The sequence below is a fragment of the Triticum dicoccoides genome, chromosome 7A (genome assembly GCF_002162155.2).
Source record: "Triticum dicoccoides isolate Atlit2015 ecotype Zavitan chromosome 7A, WEW_v2.0, whole genome shotgun sequence".
In the NCBI taxonomy this organism is placed as follows: domain Eukaryota; kingdom Viridiplantae; phylum Streptophyta; class Magnoliopsida; order Poales; family Poaceae; genus Triticum; species Triticum dicoccoides.
In genome coordinates, this window is record NC_041392.1 from 723,786,358 (window position 1) to 723,795,127 (window position 8,770).

Below are 8,770 nucleotides of genomic sequence, written 5' to 3' on the forward strand. Positions count from 1 at the left end.
CTGACAAAGTTATGTTCTCATGCATTGTTCTTCTTCTTCTCCTTGCTCAGCCTGATGCGCCAAGAGCGGCGAGGCGATGGAGGCAGTGGAGGCAGTGGGATGTAGTCTTCTACCTCAATTGGCGTGGTCATGTCGCCCAGCTGTGAGATCGCCGGCGCCACCACCGGTGCGTGGTCATTGTCAAGCACCACCACCATCGCGAGGACACCTTCAGGCACGACCATCGCTAGGTCATCCTCAGCCACCTCCATCTCTTGCCCATGGTCAGCCACCACCATCTCTTGCCCATGGTCAGCCACCACCATCTCTTGCCCTTGGTCAGCCACCACCAGCGTTAGGTCATCCTCAGCCTGATGCCCATCGTCATCCTGCAGCTCCTCATCCCCACTCTGCTCCTCTTCTCCCGCACTCCATTCCGGATCATCCTTCTTGTTGTCTATGCTGCTGCCAGAATCGCTGCTGCTTTCGCTACAGCCAGAATCCCTGCTGCTTTCGCTACAGCCATAGTCACTGCTGCTTTAGCTGTAGCCATTGTCGCTGCTGCTGCTCTCATTACCTGTCCAAATGCAACAATGATCGTTAACAATTGATGCGAGACAAAGCCAAATGTAGAGGAATAAGAAGAGGCAGAACATACCGGCATCATAATCTTCAGCGTAGCGCATGCAACACATAGTCGCGTTGAACACCTTCACGATGAGCATGGTGGCGTCGTCGTCGTACCTCAAGAGAAGGAAGTACCACAGCCGCAGGTCGTAGGCACGGTAGAACTTCTCCCACCCACGAGACAAGTACATGTGGCCCTTCTTGATCACCAACTCCACATCCCACAACCTGCGAAACCCGCTGCCGGCCTGTCATAGCTTCACATTATTTGGCGGATCTTCACCCATCAGCATGTTCATAAAACTGTCAGGCAGCCTCTGCAGTTTGGGACAATGAGTGATGTAGCAAACAACAGATATCATAATGAGATGGGTGAAGGGGAGATCTCTCATTTTATATACCTGCGTCATGGATGATACTGAAGTCTCAAGTATGATAGTGAAGAACTCGGAAGCATCCAACTCGTACTGCGGTGTCGCAGAGCGGCGGTGGCTGCTTCCCGCCATCTCTGATAAGCAGCAGAAGAGACCAATTAGTACCCTTACAACAGATCATAAAACATGCATGATAACAGGCATTAGTCGCAAGTACCCCATATGTCCTATTTTTAGCTAAGTCATGCTAAAATTCACGGAAAATTTCAGCATGACCTTTGCTGAAAACAGGACATATGGAGTACCCGAATTCACCGGAACGACAGTTAATCTACATTCCGGCAAAGTCAAGGGCCTCTCGGGGTACCTGCAAATTCATCATGACACGATGGTCGGAGACAAAACCCAGCAACTTTACATGTCTTTCACAGATTTGTTTGCAAGTTCTGATATGTAATAAAGATGAGCCTCAAAGATGAGCCTCCAATGCTGATTTGTTTGCCCCAAGACAAGATGAACCTCCAATGCAACAGAAGTAAAGAAATCTATGCATCCTGTAAATTTCTCTTCCAATGGCATAGACAAGGTTCAGACATCTTTTTACACAGAAGGTGATGCCTATTATTTTTTACTGAATTAGATGTATACACTATAATGAAGAACAAAAAACTCATCCTAATTAAGCAAGTTAGAGATTGTCACTGCCAGTGTAGTGTATTTGACATTTTTAATTACATAGAAAAACAATGTGGACACAGAAATGTGACTGGTAACATCTTTAACAGCAGTGCAAGAAATATTCAACCTACATAACAGAGTCTTCAAACAGCCCAAAAGACATCATGGATGAAATGGACCAACAATATGTATACATAAAAGTAAGAGCAGCAATATATTTAGGCTTTAACAGCAGTGCAAGAAGTTCATCCTAAATAACACATAAACCCGATTCAACATGTCTTCAAACAGCCCAAAAGCAATCATATTACACAAGTATTGAGAGCTCATAACCGAAAAAACAGGAGCGAAGGAGAACAAAACACATTGAAAAAGGACTATACAGCCAAACACAGATTACCCAGCAGCCATACTCCATATTTACTAGCCTTAATCACACCTAACATTTGTACATTTTTCTCAGTTCTAATACTCTACCAATCAAGCCCAACCCGAGGTCAAAAGATTCGACAGGCCAACGTTCACTCTTCAACAGCAGCTACTCACGACCAGTCCATCAAGGTTCGCTGGGAAGAAACAACTTCCCCACTGGCAACCTCAAGACAATGATTGACCAAAACTGTGTCACTGATGAGAACCCTTTGCATAAAAAAATACTAGTATTAAATTAATGGTTTTCACAATCCAGTATGCATGATACAAACCATGGACAAATACATGATATGCTATCAGTTTCAATACCATGGACAAATACCACACTAAATTTGAGAGGTGATTTTTAGCAGTGAATTCCATCCATGCTATGCTGTCAGTTTCAATCCTGAACTTTAGTCTCTTCAGATAGACACTACATTGTTAGAGATATGTATCTCAGCTCATAGATTTATTAATGCAGAGTACTACACGAACGCTGGCACCAAAATCAACACGATACTCTACATACAGCGCAATAATAAGAAACCCACCATCACACTACTCAACTCCACACAAAAAAGTGCAGAAAGAAAATCATGCTAACAGGGGACCCTTCCTATAATTACACTATACAACTATATACATCTAATATGAACACTGACACTAAAATTAACAAGGTAACCATGGCAATACTGAACTTTAGTCTCTTCAGACAGACACTACATTGTTAGCGATCAGAGTAAGTAGATTTAGGGGATTCACTGACAGTGTGGCGCTTGGAACAGTCCCTAGCAAAAGAGAGAAGAAGAGGGCATGGTCGGGAGGGAGGAGAGGAGGAAGAGAGGAGAAGAGAGGCAGAGGGAGGAGGGTTACCTGACCACGGTGAGGTGGTGGCCGGAGCGGCGACGACGGAGGGCGGAGACAGCGAGCTTGGGGGAGGCGGGGATAGACGGCGGGGAGGTCGCGGGCCTCCTCTCCTGGTGGACTTGGGGCGGCTCTGAGGCTCCAAGTCTCCGGTGGCTCCGAGGCTCCAAATCTCCGACGGGTTTCTAGGGTTTCGAGGGAGGCGGCGCTCGCGGGGGAGGTGGGTCTTGAGGGGAGGCGGCGCTCGAGGGGGAGGTAGGGGAGAGGGAGGCGGCGGGGGCGCATGGGCGGCTGCGGCGCCGTGGGTCGGGGCAGCGGCGGTGGTGCGGTGGAGGGAGGGAGCGGCGCGGTGGAGGGAGAGGAAGGAAGTGTCGATCTGGCAAGAGGGAGAGGGACGAAGTGTATGGATGGGGGAAGATTACTAATGGCGCACCCCAGGAGGTGCGCCATTAGAATGTTTTTTTAGATAGCAATGGCGCACCAGTCACCCGTGCGCCATAAGTAAGATTTTTTTTATTTAAAAAAATGAATATGAATATGAATATGAAACAGTAATATTTTTTATACAAACAGTAATAATTGTTGTTTAACAACAATTGTAGTCTACACTTTATTATTATTATTTTTTAAAAAATGAATATGAATATGAAATAGTAATATTTTTTTATAAAAACAGTAATAATTTTTTAAAAAATATCATCAAATTTGTTATTTGAAAATATCATCGACGCAACGTCAACTGACTTTTAGGTTTCTCAAGATATGTTGCTTTAGCATGACGTGCTCATGTTGATGATGAGCTCCCATACATGCATGAATCTCCTTCTTTTGGAAACTAGCAAAGCCACCCGCGCACAGCATCTTAATCAACAACCGATTTAGTTACCTGAATTGTTATATACTATAAAACCATTTGGTTTCTTTCCTTTTATCCCATAATATTTCATAATACTCCCTTCATTTCAAAATAACTTATGTCCTAACTAAAACCATTAAGTTTGACTGCAAATATCTAAAATATCAACTATATATATAATATAAATATATATATTTCATAATGCATGTCAATATGCTCAGATTAAATTTTACGTTTTCCCTTGCTATGACCTTTGTTTTCTTTACCAAGAATATCTAATAACAAATACAATTGATTAGGTGAGACTTGTTTTTACATGTTCTCCTTAATGTTAAATATATTCATTTACAAAGAATTTCTCTAATGCACCCACATAAAATTAATTACATAGGATTTTGTCCAGTACATGTATGACTGGCAATAAATATAATCAAGGTCATTTTTTGTTCAAAGTAATGAAGTGGCCGCGTCTCCACACTAATTTTCCAAATGGAGACCAGTACAGATTACAATGGTTCACAATAATAATCGACACTATCATGAATGAGGTTGAATCTGTGGCTCATGTATCTCCACCGATTTCCATTACAGAAACCGCTGGAGATTACAGCCATTCGTGCACATGCATGCCAAAATCTTCACAACTAACATGACATGATTATCTTCTTCTATAGGGTCTACGGAGTTCATTCACTAAAATAAAATAAACTAGGAAGTTGCATTTTTTATGCCAAGTCTTTGGAACTAGATTAGATCTGACACTACTAGGAAAAGGCCTACTTATGGTGCACCACCGGTGCGCCATTAGTACCACACCACTAGTATTTATTACTAATGGCGCACCGCTGGTGCGTCATTAGTATCTGGTATACTAATGGCGCACCAGGCAGTGCGCCATTAGTTTTGCCCATGGTGCGCCACTAGTGTCTGCTATACTAATGGCGCACCACATGGTAGTGCGCCATTAGTAACAATTTTTTTAATTTTTTTTCTTAATCTCAGGTCATTATTTCACCTATGAGATATCCAACACATATATATACAACAAGCATCCATATAACACACATAGCCAACACACAAGTTCCATCATATATACATACATAGCCAACACATAGTTCCATCATTACATATTACAAAAGTTTCACATTGTTCATCCAACACCGTTATCCATCAATTCACAAAAGTTTCACATTGATACAAAATAAAAACACAAATGGAAAAGAAGCACTCCATCCATGCAAGCTTCTGTGAATTAAATCAAATCTGCAAAATGATAAACAAGAAGTTAGAAAAGAAAAAGAAGAAGACTAAAAGAATACTAGAAGAAGAAGAACACTAGAAGAAGAATAAGAACAATTTTGGAAAAGAGGAAGAATAAGAAGAAGACTATAAGCTTATTATGTAAACTTGATCATTTTGTGTTAACATAAGTTATTTTGGAGCTAACCTATTGAAAACTAAGCATATAAGCTCTAAGTTAGTATATTAGAGCCAACTTAGGTAAAATGAAGCTAACCTATGTCATTTTGGAAAAGAAGAAGAATAAGAAGAAGACTATAAGCTTATTATGTAAACTTGATCATTTTGTGTGCTAACATAAGTTATTTTGGAGCTAACCTATAGGAAACTAAGCATATAAGCTCTAAGTTAGCATATTAGAGCCAACTTAGGTAAAATGAAGCTAACCTATAGGAAACTAAGCATATTAGAGATAGCATAGGTAACTAAGTGTATATATATATATATATATATATATATATATATATATATATATATATATATATATATCATTTTGGAGATCTGACATACCTGACAAAGTTATGTTCTCATGCATTGTTCTTCTCCTTCTCCTTGCTCAGCCTGATGCGCCTAGAGCGGCGAGGCGGTGGAGGCAGTGGAGGCAGTGGGATGTAGACTTCTACCTCAATTGGCGTGGTCATGTTGCCCAGCTGTGGGATCGCCGGCGCCACCACCGGTACGTGGTCATTGTCAAGCACCACCACCATCGCGAGGCCACCTTCAGGCACGACCATCGCTAGGTCATCCTCAGCCACCTCCATCTCTTGCCCATGGTCAGCCACCACCATCTCTTGCCCATGGTCAGCCACCACCATCTCTTGCCCTTGGTCAGCCACCACCAGCGTTAGGTCATCCTCAGCCTGATGCCCATCGTCATCCTGCAGCTCCTCATCCCCACTCTGCTCCTCTTCTCCCGCACTCCATTCTGGATCATCCTTCTTGTTGTCTATGCTGCTGCCAGAATCGCTGCTGCTTTCGCTACAGTCAGAATCGCTGCTGCTTTCGCTACAACCATAGTCGCTGCTGCTTTGGTTGTAGCCATTGTCGCTGCTGCTGCTCCCATTACCTGTCCAAATGCAACAATGACCGTTAACAATCGATGTGAGACAAAGCCAAATGTAGAGGAATAAGAAGAGGCAGAACATACCGGCATCATAATCTTCAGCGTAGCGCATGCAACACATAGTCGCGTTGAACACCTTCACGATGAGCATGGTGGCGTCGTCGTCGTACCTCAAGAGAAGGAAGTACCCCAGCCGCAGGTCGTAGGCACGGTAGAACTTCTCCCACCCACGAGACAAGTACATGTGGCCCTTCTTGATAACCAACTCCACATCCCACAACCTGCGAAACCCGCTGCCGGCCTGTCGCAGCTTCACATTATTTGGCGGATCATCACCCATCAGCATGTTCATAAAACTGTCAGGCAGCCTCTGCAGTTTGGGACAATGAGTGATGTAGCAAACAACAGATATCATAATGAGATGGGTGAAGGGAAGATCTCTCGTTTTATATACCTGCGTCATGGATGATACTGAAGTCTCAAGTATGATAGTGAAGAACTCGGAAGCATCCAACTCGTACTGCGGTGTCGCAGAGCGGCGGTGGCTGCTTCCCGCCATCTCTGATAAGCAGCAGAAGAGACCAATTAGTACCCTTACAACAGATCATAAAACATGCATGATAACAGGCATTAGTCGCAAGTACCCCATATGTCCTATTTTTAGCAAAGTCATGCTAAAATTCACGGAAAATGTCAGCATGACCTTTGCTGAAAATAGGACATATGGAGTACCCGAATTCACCGGAACGACAGTTAATCGACATTCCGGCAAAGTCAAGGGCCTCTCGGGGTACCTGCAAATTCATCATGACACGATGGTCGGAGACAAAACCCAGCAACTTTACAAGTCTTTCACAGATTTGTTTGCAAGTTTTGATATGTAATAAAGATGAGCCTCAAAGATGAGCCTCCAATGCTAATTTGTTTGCCCCAAGACAAGATGAACCTCCAATGCAACAGAAGTAAAGAAATCTATGCATCCTGTAAATTTCTCTTCCAATGGCATAGACAAGGTTCAGACATCTTTTTACACAGAAGGTGATGCCTATTATTTTTTTACTGAATTAGATGTATACACTATAATGAAGAACAAAAAACTCATCCTAATTAAGCAAGTTACAGATTGTCACAGCCAGTGTAGTGTATTTGACATTTTTAATTACATACAAAAACAATGTGGACACAGAAATGTGACTGGTAACATCTTTAACAGCAGTGCAAGAATCAACCTACATAACAGAGTCTTCAAACAGCCCAAAAGACATCATGGATGAAATGGACCAACAAAATGTATACATAAAAGTAACAACAGCAATATATTTAGGCTTTAACAGCAGTGCAAGAAGTTCATCCTAAATAACACATAAACCCGATTCAACATGTCTTCAAACAGCCCAAAAGCAATCATATTACACAAGTATTGAAAGCTCATAACCGAAAAAATAGGAGCGAAGGAGAACAAAACACATTGAAAAAGGACTATACAGCCAAACACAGATTACCCAGCAGCCATACTCCATCTTTACTAGCCTTAATCACACCTAACATTTGTACATTTTTCTTAGTTCTAATACTCTACCAATCAAGCCCAACCCGAGGTCAAAAGATTCGACAGGCCAACGTTCACTCTTCAACAGCAGCTACTCACGACCAGTCCATCAAGGTTCGCTGGGAAGAAACAACTTCCCCACTGGCAACCTCAAGTCAATGATTGACCAAAACTGTGTCACTGATGAGAACCCTTTGCATAAAAAAATACTAGTATTAAATTAATGGTTTTCACAATCCAGTATGCATGATACAAACCATGGACAAATACATGATATGCTATCAGTTTCAATACCATGGACAAATACCACACTAAATTTGAGAGGTGATTTTTAGCAGTGAATTCCATCCATGCTATGCTGTCAGTTTCAATCCTGAACTTTAGTCTATTCAGATAGACACTACATTGTTAGAGATATGTATCTCAGCTCATAGATTTATTAATGCAGAGTACTACACGAACGTTGGCACCAAAATCAACACGATACTCTACATACAGCGCAATAATAAGAAACCCACCATCACACTACTCAACTCCACACAAAAAAGTGCAGAAAGAAAATCATGCTAACAGGGGACCCTTCCTATAATTACACTATACAACTATATACATCTAATATGAACACTGACACTAAAATTAACAAGGTAACCATGGCAATACTGAACTTTAGTCTCTTCAGACAGACACTACATTGTTAGCGATCAGAGTAAGTAGATTTAGGGGATTCACTGACAGTGTGGCGCTTGGAACAGTCCCTAGCAAAAGAGAGAAGAAGAGGGCATGGCCGGGAGGGAGGAGAGGAGGAAGAGAGGAGAAGAGAGGCAGAGGGAGGAGGGTTACCTGACCACGGTGAGGTGGTGGCCGGAGCGGCGACGACGGAGGGCGGAGACAGCGAGCTTGGGGGAGGCGGGGATAGACGGCGGGGAGGTCGCGGGCCTCCTCTCCTGGTGGACTTGGGGCGGCTCTGAGGCTCCAAGTCTCCGGTGGCTCCGAGGCTCCAAATCTCCGACGGGTTTCTAGGGTTTCGAGGGAGGCGGCGCTCGCGGGGGAGGTGGGTCTTGAGGGGA